We start from the raw sequence: 22,500 nt of genomic DNA, 5'->3' as shown, positions 1-22,500 counted from the left end.
TTTAGCAGCATCAACTGGACGTTAGAAGCAAAACCTGCTTTGATACAGAAAAACTGAATGAACTAAACATTTTCTGAAGCAGGTTTGATGTAAATTATTTGTCAGAGTACGACAAACCTCGAGCCTACGCGCTGATTTCAGCTCAGCTTTTCATTTACAACCAGCGTAGACGCTCACATTTCTTTTTTTTTTTACAACCTTGATTCTGAAAAAGTTGCATAAAATGTAAATAAAAACAAATATTAAGGTATGCAGATCTAATAAATGTACAAATCACTCCAGTGAGAGGTGGGGATCCACGAGGCCAACAAACCGGATCTCCTCAACACCTCAGCTGCACCTAGAAAACAAACTGGATAAATCCAACTTACTCCCGGCAATGTGGACCAAGTTCTGGTAAATCATGTTTCAGTCAAATAAAATGCTTCTTAGTAACTGAGATCCATTAAAAAATACTAGTAAAAGTGAAATAAAACCGTCCCAGAAAAGTAAGAACTTTGCTGATGATCAGTATTTTTATTCTAACATGTTACTGATTACTTTTAAAGCCCTCCACGGTGTCTGTAACTCTGATGTGTGAACGTTACCCTGGTGCGATCCTCAGACAGGCGTCTGTCACACATGACGGTCAGTCTGCAGTAAACAAGAGGTGACCGAGCCGGTTCAGTCCGGTTGTTCCAGCCCGAAACTCTGGAACAACCGGATCAAAGGAATCTGAAAACATGTTTGCATCAGTTTTTCTCTGAAATGCAGTCAGTAGTTTTCCCTTTATTTGCATCTTTTGTTGTTGATTTTAATCTGTAAAGAACTTTGTAACTTTTATTTGCAACAAGAGTTTGTTTTATAAATAAAGATCATCTTTTTTTTTTTATTTTCAAGTGTTTTATTCTGAAAAACCACAAATCAGAGCATTAAAGTCTTCATCTCCAATCTAGAAGCACCAGTTCTGGAGCCTGAAGTGGAACAAACTTTTATTTTCCTCCGTATGAAACGGTCTGAAGCAGCGAAGAGAAGACAGAAAGCTTCAGAAGAAGAAGCTCAAACTCCCTCGAGTGGAAAAATAATGATAAATATAAAGATAAATGATAAAGATTCCCAGTCAGGAAAAACAAAGATCAACCCTGCAAGGTTCCAAACTTCAGTCGTAAAAACACAAACTTGCTTAAATCACCGTTCTGCTCTTTTCCCGACAGGTTACCATGGATACGGAGGATGAAAATAAAACCAGACTTTACTGAGGCCACCATGTTTACAGGGTGAAGAAGCTGGATGAGGAAAAAACTGACCGGGTCCAGGAAACAGTTCTGGACTCACAGATCCGTCTCCCAGTTGTCGAACTCTGAGGAGTCTTGCTTCAGCAGCTGGTCCCAGTAGAAGTCCACCACGGCACTGGGAAGCAGCTCGTCATCGCAGACCAGATGCAGGATCCGGATTCTCTTCAGCAGCTGATGGGGGCTTCTTGTCTCTGCAGGAGAGGAACCGCAACATGGTGAAGAACAGGATCATCCCAGACCACCAGGACCAGATGACCCAGACCACCAGGACCAGATGACCCAGACCACCAGGATCTGATCAAACCAGACCACCAGGATCTGATCAAACCAGACCACCAAGACCTGATCCATCCAGACCGCCAGGACCTGATCCATCCAGACCACCAGGATCTGATCAAACCAGACCACCAGGACCTAATCCATCCAGACCGCCAGGACCTGATCCATCCAGACCACCAGGACCTGATCAAACCCGACCACCAGGACCTAATCCATCCAGACCACCAGGACCTAATCCATCCAGACCACCAGGACCTGATCGAACCAGGCCACCAAGATCTGATCCATCCAGACCACGAGGATCTGATCCACCCAGACCATCAGGATCTGATCCATCCAGACCACCAGGACCTGATCCATCCAGACCACCAGGACCTGTTCCAACCAGACCACCAGGACCTGATCCATCCAGACCACCAGGACCTGATCCATCCAGACCACCAGGACCAGATCACCCAAACCACCAGGATCTGATCAAACCAGACCACCAGGACCTGATCCATGCAGACCGCCAGGATCTAATCCATCCAGACCACCAGGACCTGATCACCCAGACCACCAGGACCAGATCGAGCCAGACCACCAGGATCTGATCCAACCAGGTCACCAGGACCTGATCCAACCAGGTCACCAAGATCTGATCCACTCAGACTGCCAGGATCTGATCCACCCAGACCACCAGGATCTGATCCACACAGACCACCAGGATCTGATCCACCCAGACCATCAGGATCTGATCCACCCAGACCACCAGGATCTGATCCACCCAGACCATCAGGATCTGATCCACTCAGACCACCAGGATCTGATCCACCCAGACCACCAGGACCTGATCCATCCAGACCACCAGGATCTGATCAAACCAGACCCCCAGGACCTGATCCATCCAGACCACCAGGATCTGATCCACCCAGACCATCTGGATCTGATCCACTCAGACCATCAGGATCTGATCCACCCAGACCACCAGGACCTGATCCATCCAGACCACCAGGACCTGATCCAACCAGATTACCAGGACCTAATCCATCCAGACCACCAGGACCTGATCCAACCAGATTACCAGGACCTGATCCATCCAGACCACCAGGACCTGATCCATCCAGACCACCAGGACCTGATCAAACCAGACCACCAGGACCTGATCCACTTAGACCACCAGGATCTGATCGAACCAGACCACCAGGACCTGATCCATCCAGACCACCAGGACCTAATCTATCCAGACCACCAGGACCTGATCACCCAGACCACCAGGACCTGATCACCCAGACCACCAGGACCAGATCGAACCAGACCACCACGATCTGATCCACCCAGACCACCAGGACCAGATCCAACCAGATTACCAGGACCAAATCCAACCAGACCACCAGGATCTGATACACTTAGACCACCAGGATCTGATCAAACCAGACCACCAGGACCTGATCCATCCAGACCACCAGGACCTGATCACCCAGACCACCAGGACCAGATCCAACCAGATTACCAGGACCTGATCCATCCAGACCACCAGGACCTGATCCATCCAGACCACCAGGACCTGATCCATCCAGACCACCAGGACCTGATCAAACCAGACCACCAGGACCTGATCCATCCAGACCACCAGGACCTGATCCAACCAGACCACCAGGATCTGATCCACTTAGACCACCAGGATCTGATCAAACCAGACCACCAGGACCTGATCCATCCAGACCACCAGGACCTCGTCCATCCAGACCACCAGGACCTGATCACCCAGACCACCAGGACCAGATCGAACCAGACCACAAGGATCTGATCCACCCAGACCACCAGGACCTGATCCAACCAGGCCACCAAGATCTGATCCAACCAGACCGCCAGGATCTGGTCCACCCAGACCCCAGGATCTGATCCACCCAGACCACCAGGATCTGATCCACTCAGACTACCAGGATCTGATCCACCCAGACCACCAGGACCTGATCAACAAGAACACCAGGACCTGATCAATAAGACCACAAGGATCTGATCCACTCAGACCACCAGGACCTGATCCATCCAGACCACCCGGACCTGATCCAACCAGACCAACAGGACCAGATCGAACCAGACCACCAGGATCTGATCAAACCAGACCCCCAGGACCTGATCCATCCAGACCACCAGGATCTGATCCACCCAGACCATCTGGATCTGATCCACTCAGACCATCAGGATCTGATCCACCCAGACCACCAGGACCTGATCCATCCAGACCACCAGGACCTGATCCAACCAGATTACCAGGACCTAATCCATCCAGACCACCAGGACCTGATCCAACCAGATTACCAGGATCTGATCCACCCAGACCATCAGGATCTGATCCACTCAGACCACCAGGATCTGATCCACCCAGACCACCAGGACCTGATCCATCCAGACCACCAGGACCTGATAATCCAGACCACCAGGACCAGATCCAACCAGACCACCAGGATCTGATCCACCCAGACCACCAGGATCTGATCAAACCAGACCCCCAGGACCTGATCCATCCAGACCACCAGGATCTGATCCACCCAGACCATCTGGATCTGATCCACTCAGACCATCAGGATCTGATCCACCCAGACCACCAGGACCTGATCCATCCAGACCACCAGGACCTGATCCAACCAGATTACCAGGACCTAATCCATCCAGACCACCAGGACCTAATCTATCCAGATCACCAGGACCTGATCACCCAGACCACCAGGACCAGATCGAACCAGACCACAAGGATCTGATCCACCCAGACCACCAGGACCTGATCCAACCTGGCCACCAAGATCTGATCCAACCAGACCGCCAGGATCTGATCCATCCAGACCCCAGGATCTGATCCACCCAGACCACCAGGATCTGATCCACTCAGACCACCAGGACCTGATCCATCCAGACCACCAGGACCTGATCCAACCAGACCAACAGGACCAGATCGAACCAGACCACCAGGATCTGATCAAACCAGACCCCCAGGACCTGATCCATCCAGACCACCAGGATCTGATCCACCCAGACCATCTGGATCTGATCCACTCAGACCATCAGGATCTGATCCACCCAGACCACCAGGACCTGATCCATCCAGACCACCAGGACCTGATCCAACCAGATTACCAGGACCTAATCCATCCAGACCACCAGGACCTGATCCAACCAGATTACCAGGACCTGATCCATCCAGACCACCAGGACCTGATCCATCCAGACCACCAGGACCTGATCAAACCAGACCACCAGGATCTGATCCACTTAGACCACCAGGATCTGATCAAACCAGACCACCAGGACCTGATCCATCCAGACCACCAGGACCTAATCTATCCAGACCACCAGGACCTGATCACCCAGACCACCAGGACCAGATCGAACCAGACCACCACGATCTGATCCACCCAGACCACCAGGACCAGATCCAACCAGATTACCAGGACCAGATCCAACCAGACCACCAGGATCTGATCCACTTAGACCACCAGGATCTGATCAAACCAGACCACCAGGACCTGATCCATCCAGACCACCAGGACCTAATCTATCCAGACCACCAGGACCTGATCACCCAGACCACCAGGACCAGATCGAACCAGATTACCAGGACCTGATCCATCCAGACCACCAGGACCTGATCCATCCAGACCACCAGGACCTGATCAAACCAGACCACCAGGACCTGATCCATCCAGACCACCAGGACCTGATCCAACCAGACCACCAGGATCTGATCAAACCAGACCCCCAGGACCTGATCCATCCAGACCACCAGGATCTGATCCACCCAGACCATCTGGATCTGATCCACTCAGACCATCAGGATCTGATCCACCCAGACCACCAGGACCTGATCCATCCAGACCACCAGGACCTGATCCAACCAGATTACCAGGACCTAATCCATCCAGACCACCAGGACCTGATCCAACCAGATTACCAGGACCTGATCCATCCAGACCACCAGGACCTGATCCATCCAGACCACCAGGACCTGATCAAACCAGACTACCAGGATCTGATCCACTTAGACCACCAGGATCTGATCAAACCAGACCACCAGGACCTGATCCATCCAGACCACCAGGACCTAATCTATCCAGACCACCAGGACCTGATCACCCAGACCACCAGGACCAGATCCAACCAGACCACCACGATCTGATCCACCCAGACCACCAGGACCAGATCCAACCAGATTACCAGGACCAGATCCAACCACACCACCAGGATCTGATCCACTTAGACCACCAGGATCTGATCAAACCAGACCACCAGGACCTGATCCATCCAGACCACCAGGACCTAATCTATCCAGACCACCAGGACCTGATCACCCAGACCACCAGGACCAGATCCAACCAGATTACCAGGACCTGATCCATCCAGACCACCAGGACCTGATCCATCCAGACCACCAGGACCTGATCCATCCAGACCACCAGGACCTGATCAACCCAGACCACCAGGACCTGATCCATCCAGACCACCAGGACCTGATCCAACCAGACCACCAGGATCTGATCCACTTAGACCACCAGGATCTGATCAAACCAGACCACCAGGACCTGATCCATCCAGACCACCAGGACCTAATCTATCCAGACCACCAGGACCTGATCACCCAGACCACCAGGACCAGATCGAACCAGACCACAAGGACCTGATCCACCCAGACCACCAGGACCTGATCCAACCAGGCCACCAAGATCTGATCCAACCAGACCGCCAGGATCTGATCCACCCAGACCCCAGGATCTGATCCACCCAGACCACCAGGATCTGATCCACTCAGACTACCAGGATCTGATCCACCCAGACCACCAGGATCTGATCCACTTAGACCACCAGGATCTGATCAAACCAGACCACCAGGACCTGATCCATCCAGACCACCAGGACCTAATCTATCCAGACCACCAGGACCTGATCACCCAGACCACCAGGACCAGATCCAACCAGATTACCAGGACCTGATCCATCCAGACCACCAGGATCTGATCAAACCAGACCACCAGGACCTGATCCATCCAGACCACCAGGACCTAATCTATCCAGACCACCAGGACCTGATCACCCAGACCACCAGGACCAGATCCAACCAGATTACCAGGACCTGATCCATCCAGACCACCAGGACCTGATCCATCCAGACCACCAGGACCTGATCCATCCAGACCACCAGGACCTGATCAAACCAGACCACCAGGACCTGATCCATCCAGACCACCAGGACCTGATCCAACCAGACCACGAGGATCTGATCAAACCAGACCCCCAGGACCTGATCCATCCAGACCACCAGGATCTGATCCACCCAGACCATCTGGATCTGATCCACTCAGACCATCAGGATCTGATCCACCCAGACCACCAGGACCTGATCCATCCAGACCACCAGGACCTGATCCAACCAGATTACCAGGACCTAATCCATCCAGACCACCAGGACCTGATCCAACCAGATTACCAGGACCTGATCCATCCAGACCACCAGGACCTGATCCATCCAGACCACCAGGACCTGATCAAACCAGACCACCAGGATCTGATCCACTTAGACCACCAGGATCTGATCCAACCAGACCACCAGGACCTGATCCATCCAGACCACCAGGACCTAATCTATCCAGACCACCAGGACCTGATCACCCAGACCACCAGGACCAGATCGAACCAGACCACCACGATCTGATCCACCCAGACCACCAGGACCAGATCCAACCAGATTACCAGGACCAGATCCAACCAGACCACCAGGACCTGATCCACTTAGACCACCAGGATCTGATCAAACCAGACCACCAGGACCTGATCCATCCAGACCACCAGGACCTAATCTATCCAGACCACCAGGACCTGATCACCCAGACCACCAGGACCAGATCCAACCAGATTACCAGGACCTGATCCATCCAGACCACCAGGACCTGATCCATCCAGACCACCAGGACCTGATCAAACCAGACCACCAGGACCTGATCCATCCAGACCACCAGGACCTGATCCAACCAGACCACCAGGATCTGATCCACTTAGACCACCAGGATCTGATCAAACCAGACCACCAGGACCTGATCCATCCAGACCACCAGGACCTAATCTATCCAGACCACCAGGACCTGATCACCCAGACCACCAGGACCAGATCGAACCAGACCACAAGGACCTGATCCACCCAGACCACCAGGACCTGATCCAACCAGGCCACCAGGATCCGATCCACTCAGGCCACCAGGATCTGAAGAACCAGACCACCAGGACCTGATGCAGTTCTATGTTCTGTTTCCTCTGGTGGACTGAAACCCGATCCCCGATCGGACAGACTATTCTGATGTTAAAAAACCTTTAAAACCTTTTTCTTTGAGTCGTTTGCATTTTAAAGGTGAGTTTGTATCAATGGAAGACAAGCAGACCTGGAATTGTCTCCGCCTGAGTAGAATCCTCCTCTAAGCGAGCCTGCGGCGCGTTTTCCTTCTTCTGATCATTCAGTTTGTAGGAAGACAAAGGTTTGTCTCTGAACGTCACCTGGAGGGAAGCAGAAGTTCTTTGTGGTTGAGAAACATTTCCAACATGACAAACAATCACCGACTGAAGAGATCAGCATCATGTCTCACCTTTTCATCTCTTCAGGAAATATAAGAATAATTAAAGCCGCAAGCGGCATCCATCGGTCCTCGCTTCATGCCGAAGAGCCCCCCTCCCCACATGATGGAATATTTTTATCGACCAACCACTTTTTTATGCCTTTATCTTTGGTGCAGATCCATTGTATTTCTATGGGGATATACAAAGCACATTAAGTAAAGAAAATGAGCGACACCCCGTTGCCGTAGCAACAAGTACTTAATGGGCTTTTTTGCTCGTCTTGGGATGTTACACATGTGTGCCGAATTTCGTAGCCCTAGGTCAAAGTAGGCAATCGGGACCCTTGGGACCCCCCCCAAAAAGTGCCTCCACCCCAGAATACATGTTTTAATGTGATAACGACCTACCAAATATGAATTATTTTAATTCTGGTGCAGATGGGATGTATTTCTGCAAAGATATGAGTGAACCGTGTTTCATGGCGAGAAGGCTTTTTTCCATGGGTTGCCACGGTAACACGCTTTCTCCTATTGAAAAGATTTGAATAAGTTTTGGTCCCCATCTTGTCAAGAAGCTCCCTGGTGAATGTGGAGTCAATCGCATGAATCCCCTCAGACTAGTTCGTTCAAATACGATGTGCCCAAAATGAAAAAAAAAACGGGGAAAAAAATGGTCGTAAACTCCAAGATGGCTGACACCCCGTTGCCATGACAACAGGTCTATATTTGACTTTTTTGGTCGTCTTAAGGTGGTAAACGTGTACCGAATTTTGTCATCCTACATCAAACTAAACCTTTTTTTACCCCATTTTTTGGCTAATTTTGGAGTTTCTAGGGGGCGCTGTCGAGCCATTTTTGCATTGACATGCATGCGGACCCAAGATTATCGCTATTTTCGCCGGGCTTGACGTGTGTTTCTCAACTTTTCACAGGAGCTAAGAGGGTCAAAAATTGAGTGAGTTGTGCTTAGAATTAAAAATAATCAACATTTCAACAACAACAGGCTCCGGTTATACTTCGTATGGCTCGGAAACAATGGGGCTTGAACCCATTCTTCACTCATACTTCGCCCATACTTTGCTCATACTTCGCTCATACTTCACTGGGACTCTAATTATCAGTAAAACATGAATCTTAGCAGCGCAGTTGGTGTTATCACAGAGCAGAACCGTGTCAAGGTCTGCAGCAACACAACGGGCTTCCAAACACACCAGTCTGTCAGCTGTCAGGTTTTTCTTCTTGTGTTTAACATGACCTTTAAGCTGCCTGATAAGACGGAGATAACCTGCTAACTAACCTTGTTTAAAGCATACGCTGCGCTGACGGGGATGTTGTTACCGATGACAGACTCCATCCAGCGTTCAGGCGTCTGGTGAAGCTTGCCTTTACTCCTCATGGAGCCGTCGGCTTGGACATGAGCAAGGTGTTGTTTATCCTACAGGAACGCAACAACGTGGCTTTACTGGTGACAACTAAGCTGGAACACCAGCGTTACAAAGAGGACGGCTGTATCTGACCTTCCAAACCAGCTGCAGAGCACTTCCAGGCGCCACGACTCCCGCCTCTACAAGCCGCCGGTGATATCTGAGGTCCTCTTCAGCCCTCGCCGGTATCAGCGCATTCTTTCTTTTCATCTTGTTGCTGAAACGCTGTGAAGTTGCTTCCAGTTGCGGGGTGCTCTGACAGCTGCTGGCACTGTCATTCTGCAGATCAGGATGTGTGGGAGCAATCTTATCCTGGGTGAGCAAAGTGCTCAGCTGAGGAGCCATGGCGTGGCTCTGGTTCCCGTCTCCATGACAGCCTGCTGTTTGTCTGGCTTTATCAGAGTGTGGTGTGGAAACTGGGGTGGAACATCGACCCAGCTGCTGTCTCACTTCGTTCCTGACCCTTTCATGTGGAAGATGAGGGGAAAGTTTGGCCTTTAGCTGGAGATATGCTTCTTCCAAATGCATTTGCTGCTGTAGGATTTCCATCAGGCTCCTCTGACGCGACGCAAGCGAGATGAACTGGCTCTTCAGAACACGCTGGCGAAGGGAGTCGGGAACGCTCCTGCAGACAATCAGACAACTGATGAGGTGCAACACGTTAACACAGCAGAGTGATACGATACAAGTATTAATCCAGTATATCTCCAGAACTACAAGGTGTGTATTTATCATCTGGTCTCTACAGAAAGCTGAGACACGTCATATTACTGCAGACCAGAAGACAGAAAACCAGTTTCATCTCGTAATGAGTAAAGTAGTCCTGATGATGATGATGATGGACATCTTGATTAATGTTCAGTCCAAGGAGAGACCCCACATCCACCTTACAAACACCATGAGGGTCCAGAAAGACGGGAAACCCAACATAGTTGATGATAAAAGAAAGAAAGAGAGAATACTTCACTGTAAACATCCCTCATCTCCATGGAAACTAGCCAGACCTTCATCTCCATGGAAACTAGCAGTACCTTCATCTCCATGGAAACTAGCAGGACCCTCATCTCCATGGAAACTAGCAGGACCTTCATCTCCATGGAAACTAGCAGGACCTTCATCTCCATGGAAACTAGCATGACCTTCATCTCCATGGAAACTAGCAGGACCCTCATCTACATGGAAACTAGCAGGACCTTCATCTCCATGGAAACTAGCATGACCCTCATCTCCATGGAAACTAGCAGGACCCTCATCTCCATGGAAACTAGCAGGACCCTCATCTCCATGGAAACTAGCATGACCCTCATCTCCATGGAAACTAGCAGGACCCTCATCTCCATGGAAACTAGCATGACCTTCATCTCCACAGAAACTAGCAGGACCTTCATGATTCTCAGTGATAAGACGAACATGTTTGTAACCAGCAGAGTCTCTAAGACTTGTTTGTGAGAACTGATTGGAAGGTCTAAAGCGAATCGTGATGTTGTCGTGTTTCGCTACATTCCTACACCCAGTAGATGCGTGGTGTTTGAAGTGTGATGGTCTTTGGATGCCAGAGCTCGGTCAAGCCTTTTAGCAGAAGAAACAGACTCTGGCTGCGATGCGTGTCTGCAGAGCTCTTCATGGATCTGTAAGCAGCAAACTGGAGGAAACAGCTTAACTTACTTGTACTTTTGGGCCAGATTGTTCTTCTCCAAACGCTGCTTGATGAGCACATCAGCTAACACACTCTGGATCTGTGTTAAAACGTCGAGATACCTGCCTGGAAAGCAGCAGGAAATGCTTTTCACTGAACCATTAACTGTGATGTTGTCCAGTTTTACAAGTCAAGTCCAGTGTTACAAGTCATCTTTTACAAGTTTCACATCGGACTTCATTTTACTGGTAGGTGCTGAAATGCTGCGTTCCTTACAGATGCACATCTGAAGCTGTAAATGGATGAAATCAGAGACTTAACCTGCATCTTTCAGATCCGTTAGAGGCCAAACTGACATTTCTATTTGCTTCTTCCTGACCTCCTCCAAGACAGCTGTAACTGCAGCTGAATGACCCACCTAAAACATAAACCATATCTTATCCCCTGGGAAGGTTTCTGCAGCGCTGCTGGATGTTTCGAGATGCATGGAAAGCTCTTACAGTATCAGCAATGGCGTCTTCCTTTCTCTGCTGAGCATCATCGTGCTGCCGGGCTTCAGATCTGTCGTCTGGCTGTCGGGTCCGACCGAAGCGGCGAGGCAAGAGGCGGCGAGGTGCCGCAGATGCTGCACCTGGAACAACCCTGCAGTCAGATCGCTGAAGGACACAGAAGCTACGTTTACATGGACACATAGGCCATCAGAATGAGAGCAGACATGGCTGTCCGAGCATGCGGACCCTTCATGAATCAAACTTCTGTCTGATTGGATCAACTCAGGCGTTTATGTAACACGTTTTTACTCTGATTGGACGTTCGATTGGATCAAAAGCGCACCTTAAGTTTGCTACATCCTCCATAAGATGCGAGAACTTCTTCTGATCTGGAAGAAGGCGTGATTGAAGATCGTTCTCGACACATCAGGCTGGCAGAACTTTTGTTTGTGGGGTTGGAGAAATTTTGTGTGATTGAGCGGACATGAAGTTAGCATGAAAAGCACGAATGAAAGCACGCTGCAGACGAAGCTTCTCGTAGATGATGGAACAAACTTTACGATTCACCAAGACAGACATGAGAAATTTGTAAATCTCACGGTCATTTCAATACGCAGCACAAATCTGCACGATCACACATCATCGTTCCAGATTGTTCACTCACCAACGTGCACCATGAAACAGTTTAACCGCCAGCTGTTACAGATGTTTTGTTGCTGCTGCTGTTCGTGTCTTTCCCAGTTTGTCTTCTTGTAGGTTTTACAAACTCTTTTTCTTCTATTTATCTGTTTATACGATCTTTTCTTTTCATTATTTTTAAGTTTGTTTGATGTTTTTCACTCTACAATATATTTTAGACCATATTGATTATTTTGAGTCATTAAAATCTAATTCTGTTCATAACTTATATGGACAGAATTTCTAGGTGCAGCCGAGGTGTTGAGGGGATCCGACTTGGTGGCCTCAGGATTAGGTCCCTGCTTTTTGCAGATGACATGGTCCTGTTGGCTTCATCTGGTCGTGATCTCCAGCTCTCACTTGAACGATTCGCGTCCGAGTGTGAAGCGGCTGGGATGAGAATCAGCACCTCCACATCTGAGCCCATGGTCCTCAGCCGGAATAGGGTGGATTGCCCTCTCCGGGTCGGGAGTCAGGTCCTGCCTCAAGTGGAGGAGTTTAAATATCTCGGGGTCTTGTTCAGGAGTGAGGGAAGGATGGAGCGTGAGATCGACAGACGGATCGGTGCGGCGTCTGTAGTAATGCGGACTCAGCGCCGGACTGTCGTGGTGAAGAAGGAGCTGAGCCAGAAGGTGAAGCTCTCGATTTACCAGTCGATCTACGTTCCTACCCTCACCTATGGTCATGAGCTGTGGGTCGTGACCGAAAGAAGGAGATCTCGTATACAGGCGGCTGAAATGGGTTTCCTCTGCAGGGTGGCCGGGCTCTCCCTTAGAGATAGGGTGAGGAACTCGGTCATCCAGGAGGAGAACAGAGTAGAGCCGCTGCTCCTCCGCATCGAGAGGAACCAGTTGAGGTGGCTCGGGCATCTGGTCAGGATGCCTCCTGGACCTCCCTGGTGAGGTGTTCCAGGCACGTCCCTCTGGGAGGAGACCCCGGGGAAGACCCAGGACACGCTGGAGGGATTATATCTCTCAGCTGGCCTGGGAACGCCTCGGGATCGCCCCCGCAGAGTTGGCAAATGTGGCTGGGGAGAGGGAAGTCTGGGCTTCCCTGCTTAGGCTGCTGCCCCCGCGACCCGACCCCGGATAAGCGGCTGAAGATGGATGGATGGATGCATCACTCTGCTCACCTGGGTGTCTGTATGCTTCTCTCGCTGCACCAGATCTCTCCTGCATCGCAGACGAAGTCTGGAAATTCCTGAGCAGCTCTGCGATATTCTCCTGCTCTGTCATGTCGAACGCGCTGAGGCCACCGACGGTCTTGTCGCTCGGATTCGATCCGTTCTGCAGGAGAAGTTGCACCACCTGCACAGCTGCATCGTATTACTTCAAAATAATATCCCTGGTTTGTTTTTATCTTATTTTCTACTAGTATTATTATAAGTAAAATAATTGACAAATTAAACAAAATATTTCCGGTACTGCAAAAAATCATTTAATGTTGATTTAAAATTTTTTAAAAAAGGAAAAAACATAAAACTTTAGCAAAACGAGGACTAACACATTCTTTTCTATGTTTGCAGATATTTCTAGAAAATTATGTCAAGTGAAATAAGGCGGATTTACATCCAAATGAGAAGAAAAATAGGTTTTTGTGTCAGAATTTAAGGCAAATATTCAATAAAATAAACTGAAAAAACTTGCTTTTATTTAATCTAAATTTCCTGTTTCTTTATTTTTACCTCCAACGAGCAGATCGTCTTATCAGCATTCATATTTTTATTAATAATCTACCTGGAATCTGATAGTGGATCTATACAAACTGATAGTAGGACTGAAACATCGGCTGGAAACCACCAGATGACGTCTGACGTCTCACTGGGATCCTCTAGTTTTACACAAACCGTAAACGGTTTGTAAAGCCACTTAAAGCCACTTGAGGCTCCAGAGCCGCTGGTTTCAGACCCCCGGTCTGCAGAAATGCCGCCCCCCCCGCTTGTCTCTGCATCACCTGATAGTTTCCAGACGAAACAGCATCGTGTAGCGGCGTCACGGCATCACAGCTCCTGGCGTTGACGTTGGCTCCGGCTTTCAGCAGCTCCTCCACCACGGCTTCATCGCCCACGGCAGACGCCTCGTGGAGAGCCGTCCAGCCTGGGAAATCCGGTTTACTGGAGGTCTTGTGTTGGTTTGATGTCGACAACGTCATCGTAAGGAAGACCAACCTGCGTTATCCTCAGCGTTGACGCTGATCCCGGCCTGGATGAGCAGTCGGACCTGAACCAGGTCTCCCTGCTTGCAGGCTTTGTGAAGATACGTCTCACCCTTCCCGTCTATCCTGTGCAGATTCTTCAGAGATGGAACTTTTGACCGCTGCGAAACCTTCGCTTTCAACACTCATAAAATAAAAAACAGGACAAGTTTAGATTAACGGGCCTTTCGGTTGCCATGGTAATCTGTGTAAACATTATTTCTCAGCTGACCGGATCCTGAGGAAGATTCTCCAAAGCCTCCAGCAGACGGCTGACAGCTGGACATCTCTGTCTCAGAGGGTTCGAGCGGATTCACGTCCACCTCCATTGTGTTTTCCATCTCTTTATCAGCAAGGCAGGAAGCAGAATTCGCTGCAGAAATGTTTCCGGCAGCATCAGCGGGCAGGTAGGCCGGAAGATCCCGCAACAAGCTCGGAGAGTTGCTGTCTGAAAACATCTCCTCATCTTCCTCCAATTCCTTCTGAATACTGCCGTCAGTCATCTCCACAGAGTCCCTAAAGGTTCAACATAACAGCTGAAAACACGCCTAAAAATATCACGTCCTCAGATTATTCAGTTAAACAGCAACGCATGTCATCATTAGTGTTTACTATGACTGACGACATGCTTTTGAATTTCGATTTGATTTCAATTTCATGGGTGCTGATTCGATTTAAATTGTGATTCTCAAAATTCTTCGATATTGCTGATTTTCATAGATTAAAAACCAAAAGAAAATTCATAAACCTTTTTTTTGCTAGTAATTTTTCTTTATTTCAGTTTGGAGAAAAAAAACACAGTAATCATCGTTCTGCTGCTATAAAGCCCAAGAAGACAAGAAAAAAATCAATAAGACCAATAAAAGTGACAACATTTTTTATAGTGGATTAATTTAATTTAATAGAAAAGAAAAATCAAGATTTTTTGTTAAAAAAAGGGATTTTTTTTGTTAAAAAATCGATTTTATTTCAATGAAATAATATAATCCTCTATTAAATTTTTGTCATTATTATTGTTTTTTTTTTAATTGAATTTTAAAATTGTAAAACAAAAAAAATCCAGATTTTTTTATTTGATTTTCCCACCTCTAGTGTTTACATCTATTTCTATAGACTATAGACTCCCGTGTTAAAAAGACCAACTTCACAGCAAAAATAAACATGTTTACAGCAGAAATAAACATGTTTACAGCAGAAATAAACATGTTTACAGCCTGGTACAAAAATCCATTTTAGGTTTAATAGGTCAGGTTTACCTTCATGACAACTGTGGGGGGGAGTGAATTTTTGATTGACAAGTACCCAATCTCCCGCTTCAAGTAAGAAGAAAGTAGAACAACCGCATTTTTTAGCCAGTTAACAACGTGACTTAGCTTTAGCCCGCTTACCTCCGTTAGCTGGTTAGCTCCTGTTATCTCCGGGTTAGCTAGGTTAGCTCTTAGCTACAGAAAGGTCGGAGTTCGCTCGATGTCAATCATCCACCATGACGCTCACAGCCCCCTCTCAGCTCCACCTCTTTGCCCATATTTGTATTTTCCGGGTGAGAAAACGTGCATGCCCCTGTCAAGATGGTGATGGTAGGAACCGCCCACCGAGCTTCAATTAAGCTCTTCAGAAACCTACAGGTGACGTCACGGAGGCTACGCCCATCTTATATATTCAATCCATGGTAAATATCCTAATATTTCCAGTTTTCCTGGTAATATATGAAGAAATGGTCGCTGAATGTTTATGCAGGTTTCAGCAGAAACTTATAACATTTCTGTTATAAGAGAAACAGGGGCTTAAAACCCATTTTTTGTTCAAACCTAATTAAATGACCCCTAAAGACGTGGAATTTAAGATTAGTATTAAAAACTTAAAATAACTAGAAAGACAGTGACGTCATTAGGCCGTATTTGCATAAAAAATATGTCATTACTGTGGAGGGCCAAGATGGCGGCTGATGTCTAGACACTAATCGCAACTTTCCTCAAACTTCTGTCATACTACAGCATCTATGAAGGCTCTTACAAAAAGCGGTAATGTCAAACTCACTTTCAAAATGTAAAAGTGAACCTATTCCTGCTATTTCACCAAGAAAACCTTGCGCAAAGAAAGGAAAAATGGAGAAAGATACGGCCGACAGCATCGTGGCGGTGTTGAACCCAGCTATTGAGGAGCAAGGATGCACAATCGGTAAATCGATCGAGGTACTTAAAACATCTATCAACTTTTTGGCAGCTGATGTTCAAGACATTAAAGGTACGCTGAAAGCCACTGGTGAGAGAGTTAGCAAGGCAGAAGAGAAGATAGTGAACCTGGAAAACAAAGTTCAGGAACTATCAAGATACAAACGTAGATGGAATCTGCGTCTGAGAGGGCTTCCAGAGACCGAGGGAGAAGATGTGAGAGCACGACTGATTGAAATATGTGAAACTGTGGCTCCTCAACACAAAGATAAGTTCCAGGATGTGATCGATTCAGTTCACAGGCTTGGTAGGAAAACTCTCCACCAAACGATTCCCCGAGATATCCTGCAGTTTTCAATGAGGCATTTTCGAGACACCGTATGGAAGCTGTCCAAAAATTCAGAGTACCTGAAGCAGAGGAAGGTCCGGTTTAAAGAAGACCTTTCTCCTGAGGATCGAGAGCTGCGCAAACGTCTGTGGCCACAGATCATGAAGGCACGAGAGGAGAAGAAGTTAGCTTTTTTCGTTGGAGGAAGAGCCTTTATTGGCAACAAAGAGATTCATTGAAAGGCACGACTCAGATCATCGCTTTGGAGTCTGGCTTGTTTTGGCTGATTGCTGCAGATTGATCTGGTCTGACCGAAAGACCATCAGCTGCATGTTGGTGAAAATATATGTTTGTGTGAGTTAAATTGAATTCCACGTTTCAATAATCTGGGGTTGCACAGTTTATTATGATGCTAATAACATGCTTTACTCTTGAGGAAAGTTTCGTTAGTAATAACCGCTAGTTTCTCTTCAGGAAGTACAGACTTTCTTTTGTTTTACTTTTCTGAGTTGAAATTTCAGGTCTAAAATGTCTTTCTGTTAATACTCGGGGCTTAAGAGACATTACAAAGTGGAAAGCTTTATTTTTATATGCAAAAAACTTTGATGCAGACTTCTGTTTTATCCAAGAAAGTCACTCAGTGGAAACTGACTATAATTTCTGGAAATCACAGTGGGGGGAAGACCTTTGGATGTCGCATGGAAACCAGCATTCGGGAGGAACAATGACTCTTAAATGCAAATCTGGAGGAAAGATTGCTTCTGTTCTTACTGATAAAAATGGACACTTTATATTGTTGACTGTTTATTTATCAAATCAATTTTACTTAGTGGGAAATGTCTACGGGTATAACAATGACAGAGAAAATAAGGAGTTGTTAATGATCCTAATTTCACATATTAATTCTTCTGTTAAACATTTCGGGAAGGTAAAAATTATTTTGGGTGGAGACTTTAATGCTACAGTTAATGACGAGATTGATCGATTCCCTAGTAGAAAGAGAAAAAATAGCACTCTAGTTAACTTCATGACTGAAAATGGCTTGATAGATGCATGGCGATCAAATAACCCTAATTGTACAGAATATATCTGGAGTAACAAATCTGGCACCTCCCAGTCAAGAATAGACCTTTGGCTGGTATCAGATTCCATGTTAAACCTACCATATAAGACTGAAATTAACCCAAGCCCTCTAACTGATCATAAAACCATAATCCTTACACTAAATTTTTCTTCATGTGATGTGAGGAAAAAACTAACCCCTGGCTACTGGAAATTAAACAATCAGCTTTTAATTAATGAGACATTAAGACTGAAAATAAAGGATTTAATCTTAGAATATTGGAATTTGGCAGAACAAGAAGAATCTTATGGTAATATTGGGAGCTCCTAAAATTTGAGTTGCAAAAACTCTTAAGAAAAACTGGTGCGAATCTTAAAAGAGATGGGATGAAAGAGGAAAATGATTTTATGACAGAATTAATCTCACTGTCTTCAATTCCACCTGAAAATTTGTCAGAGGAGCAGAGAAACCAGTTGAACTCCTGGCAATTGAAGCTGGACCAACTATATATAACTAAAGCCAAAGGGGCTTTGGTGCGATCAAGGGTCAAGTGGATTGAAAAGGGTGAACAGAATTCCAGTTACTTTTTCAAATGAGAAAAACTGACACAAAAAAGGAACGTATAGACAAATTGTATTTAGATGGAAAGATTATTGATAATCGAAAAGAAATTGCTACGATATGCGAAAATTATTTTAAATCTGTATATGGATCAACACTGTCGCTAGAAGATGTTCACCATTTCTTTGGTGCTATGAGTAATGTCAGCATTATTAGTGAAGGAGATAAATCAATGTGCGACAAACCGATAACTCTTAATGAAGTGAAACGAGCAATAAACAAACTCAAACCAAATAAATCTCCTGGCACAGATGACTTATCCTCTGAATTTTATAAACACTTCTCAGAGGAACTAGCTCCTTTCCTCCTAAAAGTAGTTCTTGAAAGCTTTGAAACTGGAAAATTGCCAAAGTTTAATCACTTTAATTCCAAAACCACATAAAGACAGCTTGTTATTGGATGATTGGTGTCCTGTTTCCATTTTAAACAATGATTACAAAATCCTTGCTATGTGCTTAGCTGAAAAACTAAAGTTAGTTCTAGATAATATCATAGATGAGTCTCAGAATGGATTCATGCCTAACAGGTACATAATTGACAATATTAGATTGGTATTTGACATTCTTGATTACTCCGATTTAATACAGATGACAGTTTTATTCTGTTCTTAGATTTCCACAAAGCATTTGACTCCATAGAACATGAGTTTATGTTTGCAGCACTTGCATTTTTTTGGCTTTGGGGAACAGTTTATTAAATCTATAAAAACTCTTTATACTTCTGCAAACAGTTCAATTAAACTTCCACATGGAAGTACCAAAAGGTTTGATTTGAATAGAGGGATACGTCAGGGTGTCCAGTTTCTCCATATCTTTTCTTACTCCCAATGCAAATACTGGCCACTCATATTAAAACAGGGAGCTAAAAGGTATTTCTGTTGCAGGGAGGGTTGTCGCTCTAATCCAGCTAGCAGATGACACTTCCCTTTTTTTACAGGATAAAACCCAAGTAAATGTTGCTATCAGAATTCTTACTGCTTTTTCTAAAGCTTCTGGCCTGAAACTAAACATGTCTCAGTGTGACTTGTTCTCCATTAAACCATGCAATGAAATAGAAATTTCAGGAATTCCCATAAAATCTAAAGTTAAATACCTGGGAATATCTATTTTCAAAGATGAAAATTTGAGGACTAGTGAAAACTTTAATCCCCTAATAACAACTATTAAACAAATATTTGATCTGTGGATCCAGAGGGATCTTCGTAGAACCGGCCGTGTCCTGCTGTCTAAGGGTTATCTAGACTCGTGTATGCCAGCTCTGCATTAAATGTCCCAAAAGATGTGTGCTCGACTGCTGACAAAACTCTTTTTAATTTCATCTGGAAAAGAAAAGTCCATCAAATCCGCAAGAATGTAATAATTAATGATTTAAACTCTGGTGGTTTTAATGCTTTAGATTTTTACACACTACATTCTTCCTTTAAAGTAAAATGGATTAAAAGGTATTTGTTAAATCCAAAGTCATTATCGACTTTTATCCCCCATCACGTTTTTGAACCCTTAGGTGGTCTTAACTTTCTATTAAGGTGCAATTACAACATAGATAAAATACCCATTAAATTATCCAACTTTCACAGGCAAATGCTTCTTTCCTGGTCTCTAGTATACAAACATAACTTTTCTCCACACTCTTATTACATCTGGAATAATCAGGATATTTGTTTTAAACATAAGTCTCTGTATTTAAAAACATGTGTGGAACATGGGATTCTGCTTGTTAATCAGTTGCTTAATAGGGATGGTCATTTACTTACATATTATGAGTTTCTTGAAAAATTCCATTTTCCTGTTACTCCTAGAGAATTTACCGTTGTTAATGATGCCGATCCCTCAAGAAGCAAACACCTGGTCTCATCTGCACCTAGAACTGCTCCACCTGATGCTCTGCCACCACTTTTTACTGGGAACTCAGAGCCCTTTCTTAATACAAAAACTAATAACAAATGCATTAGAGAATTAATTCAAAGAGATGTGAGTTGTAACCCTGCCTCTGTTTTTATCTGGAATAATGAATATCCTGGTATAAACTGGAAAAAGGTCTGGTCCCTTCCCAGACTATTCTTTATTACCAACAAAGTGTGAGAAGTGTCTCTGAAAATTCTACACAGGTGCTATCCAGTTAATGTTTTTCTGGCAAAAATCCATAAAAATGTTGTAAATCTCTGCTCCTTCTGTCAACAAGCAGATGAAACTATACGTCATCTTTTCTGGGAGTGCTCCTGTTGTCAAGTCTTCTGTAATGATGTGAATCTGTACCTCAGTAGGAAGCTGGAGTATCAAGTTAGAATGAAGCCTGATTATGTTTTATTTGTCACCTTCCACACAAAATAAGATTTGTAATTAACCTCTTCACTCTACTTGCTAAATTTCACATACATTGTTGTAAATTTGCTAAGCAAAAACCAAATATCTCAGTTTTCCTATGTTATGTCCATATGTACATGAAGTCATTGAAATTTTGCACTAATTCTAAAGCTGTGAAAACCAGAATGATCGATGATGCTGCCCCTGAGCTTGAGTTGTGAGTTATGGAATTCTCCTGTATATCTGATGTATTGTATTGTAAATACATTTCAATAAAATAATTTTTTTTTTTAATTTAAAAAAAATAAAAATATGTCATTACTGTATTTTCTTCAGCAACCTACTCTCCTTTGATTAATTTTTGGCATACAGCTGCTTCCTGACGGTACAATAATTAAATGTAGAGTTTTAATCAGTAATTATGCTGTCTATATTATCTGACTTATATTAGTTAACTTGCTAATATAGGAAGTTATGGGGTATAGTAGCTAAAAGTAAAGTAGCTTAGAGAAATATCCGCATATTTATGTTGGTCTTAAATGAAAATATTACCTGTTTAAAGGGAAATAAAGGTGATTTTTCTCTAATCAGCTCCGTTTACATTCCACTGGCGCGAAATGCTGAATAACACGCATGCGCATCGCCTATTTACAAAACCTGCGATGCATTCGTTGACAGCTGGAAATTCCTGCTTTTCAATGATAAGACTCCTTTAAATCGCCACACAAGCATGGGATTTCTAACAGCTAAGTCAAACTGGAATAATTTAAAAGGTAGACAGATAATGTTTAGTCAATTACCAAAAATGCATCCTGTTTGTCCAAATCAAAACAAGGTACATGTGAGATGTACTTCTTTCCTGAACGCATCAAAACTGGTTCAACTCAAACTTGATTCACATGTCTGATAACAATCTGCTGGCGGCTTAAATGATTAGATTGAAGCAAAAACGACAGCGATTTTTAATTTTATTTCATTTTAATGCTTCTTTTTGTTTGCTTTTTATTTTACTTCAATAAATTCATATTGTATTTTCCTGTTAACAACAAAATAGTTCACTAGGTAATCTTTAAAAAGAAAAGAAAAGACAAAAGCCATTACAAATTTTGCTTTAATAATGAAAGTAACAATTTGACGTATAATCAAGTCCTTCATATTGACTTGGAAGGCTGTTCAGCTGTAACATCTGTCACATCTAGGTGATAAAAGAGATCTAAAATTAGCAATTAACTAGTTAGAAACAATAGCTTTTCCCGGATTTAACACAGTAAGTACAATCCTTTCTTTGGAGTTAATGACATGTCTGAAAAGCTACAATGTAAAACCCATAAAGAATTACTTAAATCTCAACATCAATTAATCTATTAGTTAATTAGTTTATTTAGAAGCTTTAATCTCAGTTGTTGGGTAAATTCCGCCATCTGGCGGTGAGTTGGCTAAACTACACCTTTAAGCAGTTTT

The sequence above is a fragment of the Telmatherina bonti genome (assembly GCF_933228915.1).
Source record: "Telmatherina bonti genome assembly, chromosome: 13".
NCBI lineage: Eukaryota > Metazoa > Chordata > Actinopteri > Atheriniformes > Telmatherinidae > Telmatherina > Telmatherina bonti.
The sequence above is the reverse complement of the archived record's forward strand: the minus strand, read 5'-3'. Positions refer to the sequence as shown.